Source organism: Chiloscyllium punctatum, chromosome 2 (genome assembly GCF_047496795.1).
Source record: "Chiloscyllium punctatum isolate Juve2018m chromosome 2, sChiPun1.3, whole genome shotgun sequence".
Lineage (NCBI taxonomy): Eukaryota > Metazoa > Chordata > Chondrichthyes > Orectolobiformes > Hemiscylliidae > Chiloscyllium > Chiloscyllium punctatum.
The window spans coordinates 15,260,655-15,270,676 of record NC_092740.1 but is presented as its reverse complement, the minus strand read 5'-3'; the positions used below and the strand labels follow the sequence as shown (position 1 = coordinate 15,270,676).

At 44.0% G+C, this 10,022-nt stretch overlaps 1 protein-coding gene across 2 annotated transcripts in view; it reads left to right on the top strand.

The window, feature by feature from the left end:
* The first annotated feature begins 7,831 nt into the window (after window positions 1–7,831).
* mfsd10 (major facilitator superfamily domain containing 10) overlaps window positions 7,832–10,022 on the top strand; it is a 60,218-nt gene continuing 58,027 nt past the window's right edge. Inside the window, exon 1 of one of the 2 annotated variants that reach the window (XM_072594275.1) lies at window positions 7,832–8,009. The gene's annotated coding sequence lies outside the window, so the exon portion shown is untranslated. Of the gene's footprint in view, window positions 8,010–8,253; window positions 8,825–10,022 lie in introns of those variants that run through there. The other variant, XM_072594284.1, reaches the window with a different exon arrangement.

The following is a 10,022-nucleotide window of genomic DNA, read 5'->3' as shown; positions in this document are numbered from 1 at the left end:
TCACCGCGCCAGGGGTTTCCGCTCGCTGGCTGTGCTGAATGGAGGGACGCCATCTTTAATGCTGGCACGCCTGAAGCTGTTGGCTGCCTTGGTCTGAGTTCTTCACATGTAGAGCAACAATAACTTAATCTTTATATAAAACACCTTTAACTTCAGTAAAACATCCAAAAACGCACTTACTCGGAGCATTATCACACACTATTGAAATTCAGTTATATAAGATGGTTAGACAGTTTTTAATATATATTCTCCCACATAGATTTGGCTTAAGGGGCTGCCCCTTGTTAGTTGTCCCCCTTGAGAAGTTTGTGGTGAGCTGCCTTCCTGAACTGCTGCAGTTCAAGTGCCTTGGGTAGACCCACAATGTTGTTAGGGAGGGAATTCCAGGGTTTTGACCCAGCAACTGTGAAGGAACAGTGATGTATTTCCACGTCAGGGTGGTGTGTGGTTTGGGAGGGGAAATTGTAGGTGATGGTGTTCCCATGCATGTGCTGTCCTTCCCCCTCTTGTTGGTACTAGTTTGGAAGGTGCTATTGAAGGAGACTTGATGAATTAATGATGACCAGAATCTTAGTCAAAAGTAGATTAAAAGGGAATTTATTACCTAGGACCTAGGTCCTGCAACAAATAGAATCAGAGGTGCAAGAGGCCAGATTTAGAGAACTGTTGGGGGTATTTCAAAATTAATGTGTTCAATCATCCCTCAAAATTGTTGCATTTTTATTTAAAGATTTTAATGATCCACTCAAACAAAACAGAATCATGAAATGATTAGGTGTGATGAATATGAGAGAGGAAGAAAAAAGAGTTTGGGAGGAAAAAACAGAAACATTTTGTCAGTGGAAAACAGGTGGTCAGGTTTTTATCACATTGCTGTTTGTGTGAGCTTGCTCAGCTCAAATTCCCATGATATTTTCTATAATGACAACTTAAACATTATTCTTTTGTTTAAGAAGGGTAACAGAGATAATCCAGGAAATTACAGGCTGGTGAGCTTTATGTTATTGGTAGCAAAACTATTGGAGAAGATCCCTCACATTTAGAAATATATGAACTTATCAGTTATAGACAACATGGCTTTGTGCAGGGAAGGTCATGTCACACAAACCTGATTGAGTTTTTTGTAGATGTGACAAAGATGATAGATGAGGGCATGGCGATGGATGTTGTCTGTATGGAATTTAAGAAAACCTTTGACAAGGCCCCTCATGGCAGGCTGATGTAAAAGGTAAAGTCACATGGGATTCACAGTGAGCGAGTAAGATGAATATAGAACTGGCTTGGCCATAGAAGACAGAGTAGCGGTGGAAGGGTGTTTTTTTGACTGGAGGCCTGTGACAAGTGGTGTTCTGCAGGAGTCAGTGCTGGGACCCCTGTTGTTTGTAATGTACATAAATTATTTGAGGAGAATAGAGGTGGTCTAATTAATAAGTTTGTGGATGATACAAAGATTGGGGGAAGCTCTGGATAGTGAGGAGTGCTACCGGAGGGAACAGCATGATATAACTAGGCTGGACAGTTATGCAGAGAAATGGCAGATGGGGTTTAATTGGGACAAAGTGATGCATTTTGGAAAGTCTAATGCAGAAGGGAAGTACAGAGAAACCTGGATTATCTGGCATTTGATTATCCAAATTTCCGATTATCCGGCAAGATTGCAAAGTTCCCGATGCTTGGCTAACCTATGTTATCTGGCATTCAACTAACCAATCGAAATTCTCCCTACCCGTGTCATTCAGATAATTAAGTAAATGGCAGAACCCTGAGCAGCATCAATATACAGAAAGATATAGGCATGTAGATCCACACTTCCTTGAAAGTGGCAACACAAGTGAGTAAGGTGGTCAAGAAGGTATCTGGCATGTTTGCCTTCATGAGTCAGGACATAGAGTATAAAAACTGGCAAGTCATATTGCAGGTGTATAAAACTTTGATTAGGCCTCATTTCGAATATTGCATACAGTTCTGGATGCCATATGACCAGAAGAATGTTGAGGATTTGGAGAGGAGACAGAAATAGTCTGGTTAAAGGGTATTAGCTATGTGGAAAGATTGGACAAATTTTGTTTGTTTTCAGTTGAACATTGAAGGATGAGGGGAAACCTGATAGAAGTTTATAAATTATGAGAGACGTGGATAGTTGGCGATTTTTCCCAGGGTAGAAATGTCTATTACTTAGAGACATAAGTTTAAGGTAAAAGGAGGAATGTTTAAAGGAGAGGCAAGATTTTTACACAGAGGGTGGTAAGTTCCTGGAATGGGCTGCCAGAGAAGGTGGTGGAAGCAGGTGCAACGTTTAAGAGGCATCTTGACAGGGACATGAATAGCCAGTGAATAGAGGAATACAGATCAGGGCGAGGTAATAAGTTTTTAGTTTAGAAAGGCATCATGTATTAACGAGCCTTGGTGGGCTGAAGGGCCTGTTCCTGTGTTATATTGTTCTTTAAAATGTATTTTATTGACTGTAAGCTCTTTGAGACCACCTTGACTAAATTCTACAGCAAGATAGCTACAGCTAGATGGCGGTGGAGTGAGGTTCCTAAGCCAGTTTCCATCCACACTGTCGGTTTCTTTCCTTTTTTCTCTTTTCATGTTTTCGTTTCTTTGTCTTCTTTCATTTTTCTCTTTACTTAACTCCAATCCTCGGATAGCACCAGTGGTGAAGAGTTGAGCCAGCACAGATTTGAGGGACTCCCAGCCTTGAGGAAGCCCAGTGCAGACTCCCAGCCTCGAGGAAGCACAGCATGGACTCCCACCTCAAAGCCCAGTGCAGACTCCTAGCTTCAAGGTGAAGCCCAGCATGGACTCCTTGCTTTAGAAATTTAGGACTGTAATGCTGAACTTTTACTTTTATTTTTTATTTTTCTAATTTATATGTAAGATTTTGCACCAGGTATCTTTGTACCTAGGATGGTGCCAGAAATGGGGATAGTGTGTGGCTGAGCGGGATGCTCTTTGGAGGGTCAGTATGGATGCGATGGGCTGAATGGCCTACTTCCACATTGTAGGGATTCTATGAAGCCAGCTTGCTTGAACAGGGGTAAGTTGAGATGATTTAAAGGAAAGCTTGATAGACGCATGATGGAAGAGGATAATAAACTGTTTGGACAAAATGAAAAAGAGTGAAATAAAGTGCAGAGGAAACTCAACAGGTCTGGCACTATCCAGGACAAAATAGCCCCTCGATGGGCACCTCATCTGCCATCTTCAACAGTCACTTTCTTCTCCACTGACGCAGGATGGCAGCACCATCTACAAGATGCACTGCAGTAATCCTCCAACGCCCCTTCGACAGCATGTTCCAAACTCAGGATCTCTAAGAGGACAAGGGTCGCAAGGGCATGGAAACACTACCAGTTGCAAGTACCCCCTGTAAGTGACACATGTTTTAATTTGGGATTGTATCACCATTCCTTTGACTCATTGTCACTGGGTCAAAATGCTGAACTCCCTCCTGAACAGCACTGTGGATGTCTGTATGTTAAACAGAATGCAGCTGTTCCAATTTATCACCACCATCTCAAGGGCAGTTAGGATGGATAATAAATCCTGGCCTAGCCACTGACACCCAAATCCCATGAATAAGTATAAAAAAACTGCACAGAGAGGAAAAAAATAATTTGAGTCCAGTGTGACTCCTCTTTGGGATGTGAGGAGGCCTAGAGCAGTCAGATCCAGTGACCTGTTCCCATGCTGCTAATTCTGGGTAACTTGGTGACTCCCAGCCTCGTGAGGTTTTTCCTTTTACTGAAAGGAAAATCAAAATGCACAGAAAGTGTATGAAAGAGTTTTAATTAAATCAACTGCATTCATTGTAATCCCACACATTAGAGTCCTAGAGTTTTATAGCACAGAAAGAAACCCTTCAACCCATCATATTCATGTCACCCCTCAGCCTCTGACGTTCCAAGGAAAAAAAGCCCCAGCTTATTCAGTTAGAATTTTATGGGTTTCTGCAGGATCTCCCACATTCTTCTGAACTCCAGTGAATACAATCCTAATCAATTTAATTTCTCTTTATACGTGAGTTCTACCGTGTCGAGAATCAGTCTGAAAAACCTTCATTGCACTCCCACTAAAGTCAGAACATCCTTCCTCAGGTTTCCTCCGGGTGCTCCGGTTTCCTCCCACAGTCCAAAGATGTGCAGGTCGGGTGAATTGGCCATGCTAAATTGCCCACAGTGTTAGGTGTATTACTCAGGGAAATGGGTCTGGGTGGGTTACTCTTCGGAGGGTCGGTGTGGACTGGTTGGACCGAAGGGCCTGTTTCCACATTATAGGGAATCTAATCTAATCTAAAAAAAATTCCCTGATATTTATCAAGTACTTATCTATTCCAGTGCCATCTTCCAGCATTTTGTCTGTAGCTTTGCATGTTATGGCATTTCAAGTGTGCATCTAAATACTTTTTAAATGTTGTAAGGGTTCTCACCTTTAACACCCTTGTAGTGAATTTGAAATACCTCCCACCAGCCGGGTGAAAGTATCTTTTCTTAAATCCTCGATAAACCTCCTGTCGCTCATCTTAAAGCAATGCCCTGATTGTTGACCTCTCCACTATGAGGAGAGGTATCCATACCCCTATAAATACAGATGCCCCTTAACTTTCTCTGCTCTAGGGAAAACAATTCCAGCCTATCTAGGCTGTCTTCATAGCTGAACCGCTCCAGGCTCGCCAATATTCTGTCACTTTTGGTCTCCTTATCTGAGGAAGGATGTTCTGACACGATTGGACTTCATGGAGTGCAATGAAGGTTTTTCAGACTGATTCTCAACATGGCAGAACTCACGTATAAAGAGAAATTAAATTGATTAGGATTGTATTCACTGGAGTTCAGAAGAATGCGGGAGATCCCACAGAAACCCATAAAATTCTAACTGAATAAGCTGGGGCTTTTTTCCTTGGAGCGTCAGAGGCTGAGGGGTGACATTATATAAGTTTATAAATTCACCAGGGGCATGGATGGGGTGCATAGCCAAGGTCATTTTCCCAGGGTAGGGTAATCCAAAACTAGAGGGCATAGATTTAAGGTGAGAGGGCTAAGCTTTTAAAAAAGGACTTAAAGGCAACTTTTTCACACAGAGGGTGGTGCATGTATGGAATGAGCTGCCAGCGGAAGCGGTGGAGGTGGGTACAACATTTCATACAGTCATAGAGAAATACAGCATGGAAACAGACCCTTCTGTTGAACTAGTCCATGCCGACCAGGTATCCGAACCTAATCTCCCATTTACCAGCACCTGGCCCATATGCCTTTAAACCCATTAATATACCCATCCAGATGTCTTTTAAATGCTGCAATTGTACCAGCCTTCACCACTTCCTCTGGTAGCTCATGTCATATATGTACCACCCTCTATGTGAAAAATTGGCCCCTTAGGTCCCTGTTATATCTTTCCCCCTCACCCTAAACCCATGCCCTCTAGTTCCGGACTCCCCCATCCCAGGGAAAAGACTTTATCTATTTATCATATCCATGCCCCTCATGATATTAAAGCCCTCTATTAGGTCACCCCTCAGCCTCCAACGATCCAGGGAAAACAGCCCCAGCCTATTCAACCTCTCCCTATAGCTCAAATCCTGGCAACATCCTTTAAAGGAGGAGGAGAAAGTGAGGACTGCAGATGCTGGAGATCAGAGTCGAAAGTGTGTTGCTGGAAAAGCACAGCAGGTCAGGCAGCATCTGAGGGGAAAGAGAATTGATGTTACGGGCATAAGCCTTTCATCTGATTCCTGATGAAGGGATAATGCCCGAAGTATCGATTCGCCTGCTCCTGGGATGCTGATGACCTGTTGTGCTTTTCCAGCAACACACTCTCCGTAACATCCTTGGAAATTTTTTCTGAACCCTTTCAAGTTTCACAACATCTTTTTGATAGGAAAGAGACCAGAATTGCACGTAATATTCCATGTAGCTGTAACATGATCTCCCAACTCCTGTACTCAATGTTCTGACCAATAAAGGAAAGCATGCCAAATACCTTCTTCATTATCCTATCTACCTGCGACTCCATTTTCAAGAAACTATGAACTTGCACTCCAAAGTCTCTTTGTTCAGCAACACTCCCTCGGACTTTACCATTAAGTCCTGCTCCGATTTGCTTTTCCAAAATGCAGCACCTCACATTTATCTAAATTAAACACCATCTGCCACTCCTCAAACCATTGGCCCATCTGATCAAGATCCCAGTGTACTCTGAGGTAGTCTTCTTCACTGTCCAATGCACCTTCAATTTTGGTGTCATCTGCAAACTTACTAACCATACCTCCTATGTTCATTTTCAAATCATTTATATAAATGATGAAAAGTAGTGGACCCAGCCCCGATCCTTGTGGTACTCCACTGGTCACAGGCGTCCAGTCTGAAAAACAACTCTCCACCACCACCCTCTGTCTTCTACCTTTGAGCCAGTTCTGTATCCAAATGGCTAGTTCTCCCTGTATTCCATAATATCTAACCTTGCTAACTAGTCTCCCATGAGGAACCTTGTCAAACGCCTTACTGAAGTCCATGTAGATCACATCCACTGCTCTGCCCTCACAAATCCTGTTTGTTACTTCTTCAAAAGACTCAATCAAGTTTGTGAGACATGATTTCCCATGCACAAAGCCATGTTGACTATCCCGAATCAGTCCTTGCCTTTCCAAATACATGTACATCCTGTCCCTCAGGATTCCCTCCAACAACTTGCCCACAACCGATGTCAGACTCACCGGTCTACAGTTCCCTGGCTTTTCCTTGTCACCTTTCTTAAATCGTGGCACCATGTTAGCCAACCTCCAGACTTTTGGCACCTCACCTGTGACTATCAGTGATACAAATATCTCAGCAAGAGGCCCAGCAATCACTTCCCTAGCTTCACACAGAGTTCTCAGGTACACTGTACAGATCCTGAGGATTTATCCACTTTTATGCATTTCAAGCATCCAACACCACCACCTCTGTAAAATGGACAATTTTCAAGATGTCACCATCTATTTTCCTACATTCTATATCTTCCATGTCCTTCTCCACAGTACTTGTTTAGTATCTCCCCCATCTCCAGTGGCTCGACACAAAGGCCAAAGGCATCTGGGTGGATATATGAATAGAAAGGATTTGGAGGGATATGGGCCAAATGCTGGTAAATGGGAATAGGTTTATTTCGGATTCTGGCCGGCATGGATGTGTTGAACTGAAGGGTCTGTTTCCATGCTGTACAAGTCTATGACTAGACAGGTTAAATGCAAGATGAATGTTCCTGATGACTGGGCAGTCCAGAACCAGGGGGTCGCAGTTTGAGGGTAGAGTGAGGTGAGGAGAAATTCCTTCTCCCAGACAGTGGGGAGCCTGTGGAATTCTCTGTTACAGAAAGTGGTTGAGACCAACTCATTGAATGTTTTCGAGAAGGAGTTAGATATTGATTCCAAGGGGCTAAAGGGATCAGAAGGTCTGAGGTGAAAGCAGGAACAGGGCTGAGTTGGATGATCATATTGAATGGAGAGCAGGTTTGAAAGGCCCAATAGCCGACTGTTCATATTTGCTATCTTTCTATAATTTTGCTTTGCCTCTCATATAATTATCACATCCTGTCTCGAGTGTAGCAACCAGGAAAGCACAGAGTTATCTAGGTTTAGCCTGACTAACGTTTTAACATGGTGTACACAGTCGAGTTACATTTTTGCAAAATTACTCCCAAATCTGTATTCAATCCAAAATCTGTCTTTTCCAAACAAACAGCTATAATAAAAAAAACAGTGCATTGAGATTTTTCAAACACTCCATCTGGCTGGGAACGCGCAGAGCAGTCAAACGCATGCGTTCAGAGTATTTTGTGCAGCAAGGGTGAAATTTGACACTGCTTCCTCATTTCCTCTTCAGATTCCAGGGCAGAGAAAATAAAACCCTCGGAAAACAAACTCAATTCGACTGGGAGCCAGAGACCAAACGAGCGAGCCAGGAGTTTGCAGCTGGAGGGTCGAGGGCAGGAGCTTCGCCCAGTCCCCGGGGAGGGAAAGCAGAGAACAGGTAGAGACAGCGGGGCAGCCGCATCCCCCCGGGCTCCAGCCGCACAGCAACTCCCGGGGACAGCTCCCAGTCTGTGGGGCTCCAGCAGGCTCCTGCCTGCAGGGATGCAGCAGGTTCCCAGTCTGTGGGGTTCCAGCAGGCTCCCTATGAGCAGGAATCCAGCAGGTTTCCCCGTCTGTGGGGTTCCAGCAGGCTCCCTATGAGCAGGAATCTAGCAGGTTCCCAGTTTGTAGGGGTTCAGCAGGCTCCCTATGAGCAGGAATCCAGCAGGTTCCCAGTTTGTAGGGCTCCAGCAGATCCCTATGAGCAGGAATCCAGCAGGTTTCCCCGTCTGTGGGGTTCCAGCAGGCTCCCTATGAGCAGGAATCCAGCAGGTTCCCAGTTTGTAGGGCTCCGCCAGGTTCCTATGAGCAGGACTCAAGCAGCTCCAAATCAGCTCTTTATCCTGCCTTTCATCAGAAACATCTCTATTTTTTTGTAGAGTCTGTTGATTATTCTGCCTACACTGCACCCTGAGGCAGTGAGTCCCACAGATTCACTACCTCCCGAGAGAAATAGTTTCTCCTAATCTCAGTTTTGAACCTACCTCCCCTCACTCTTTTTCAAGGCCCCTTGTTCAAGATGGTCATGCATGGGGGAACAGATTACTGGGAGAAAGTGGGAACTGGCTACTGAGTTGGATGATCAACCATGTTCAAAATGAACAACAGAGTAGGCTTGAGGGGCCAAATGGCCTACTCCATTTATTATTTTTCTATGTTTCTGTGTTACTTGGATGAACATAACCTGGGTGACGTGATACATATGAGCTAGAAGTAAGCCTGTTCTGCCATACTCTGTGCTTTGGTTCTGACGTTTGACAATCTGGCCGTGTTACTTGGTGCCAGTGACTTGGATTTAATGGCATCGTATAGTTCTTACAGTTCCTCCATCCTCCTTTTGCTGACACCATCCCTTGCGGTTCATGCTGTCTCTTCACTTGACCAGGACTCTCTTTTTCCCTAATTGTGGGTGAAATACTGGTGGGTCAACTAGAAGGGCTTTTGCCCGAAACGTTGATTTCGCTGCTCCTTGGATGCTGCCTGAACTGCTGTGCTCTTCCAGCACCATTAATCCAAAATCTAGTTTCCAGCATCTGCAGTCATTGTTTTTACCTAGCTTCCTCAGTTGTAAAGTTCTATGACATCCCTTTATCTACAAGGGTCAGTACTCTTTCAAACGAATACAATATGTTGGTAGAGCATGCGAATTAGCGGGAGTAGGTCATTGAGCCCCTTCAAGTCTGTTCCCCCATTTAATAAGATCATGGCCGATCTGATTGTCACCACTAATCCACATTTCCTGCCCACCCACGATGACCTTTCACCTCCATACATTATCAATAATCTCTACTGCTGCCTTAATTATTCAGAGTCTGTTTCTGCTATCGTCTGAGGAAGAGAATTCCAAAGACTTGCTACCCTCAGGAAAAAAACATTCCCCTCACATCTAAATGGGCAACCCCTTAGTTTAAACCAGTTCTTTTTTTTAAAAAAAAAGCTACTCTCATTTGTGTCCATTGCTATAAAGGGTGGAGGAGTGCTCTCATTGTGTTCCAAACCCTGCATTCTTGGGTGGAGAGAAATCACTCAGTCATTGACACAAACCTGTGCCAGACAATTATGGCCTCATTAGGAGAGCATTAAATGCATAATATGTGAGTGCTGTTGTGGTACTGTGATAATGTGTCTTACTACTAGGCCAAGAGCTCGGGTTCAAGTCCGACCTGCCCTGAGCCTGTGTTGAATTATGTCAAAGCAGGCTGATTAGAAATATATTTTCTTCTTTTTAATGCATTGTGCCTAAGGATACCATTGAGTCACCATACCTATGCCACCTCTCTTTCAGACCCATGCTGTTAACCCTGTCACACTGCCTTACTTCTTGAAATATTTATCTCTCTTAAAAGCTGTGAATAGATTCTGTTTGTTTCCTGTTCCTTGAAGCACACCCCATATCCTAAGGCTCTCTATA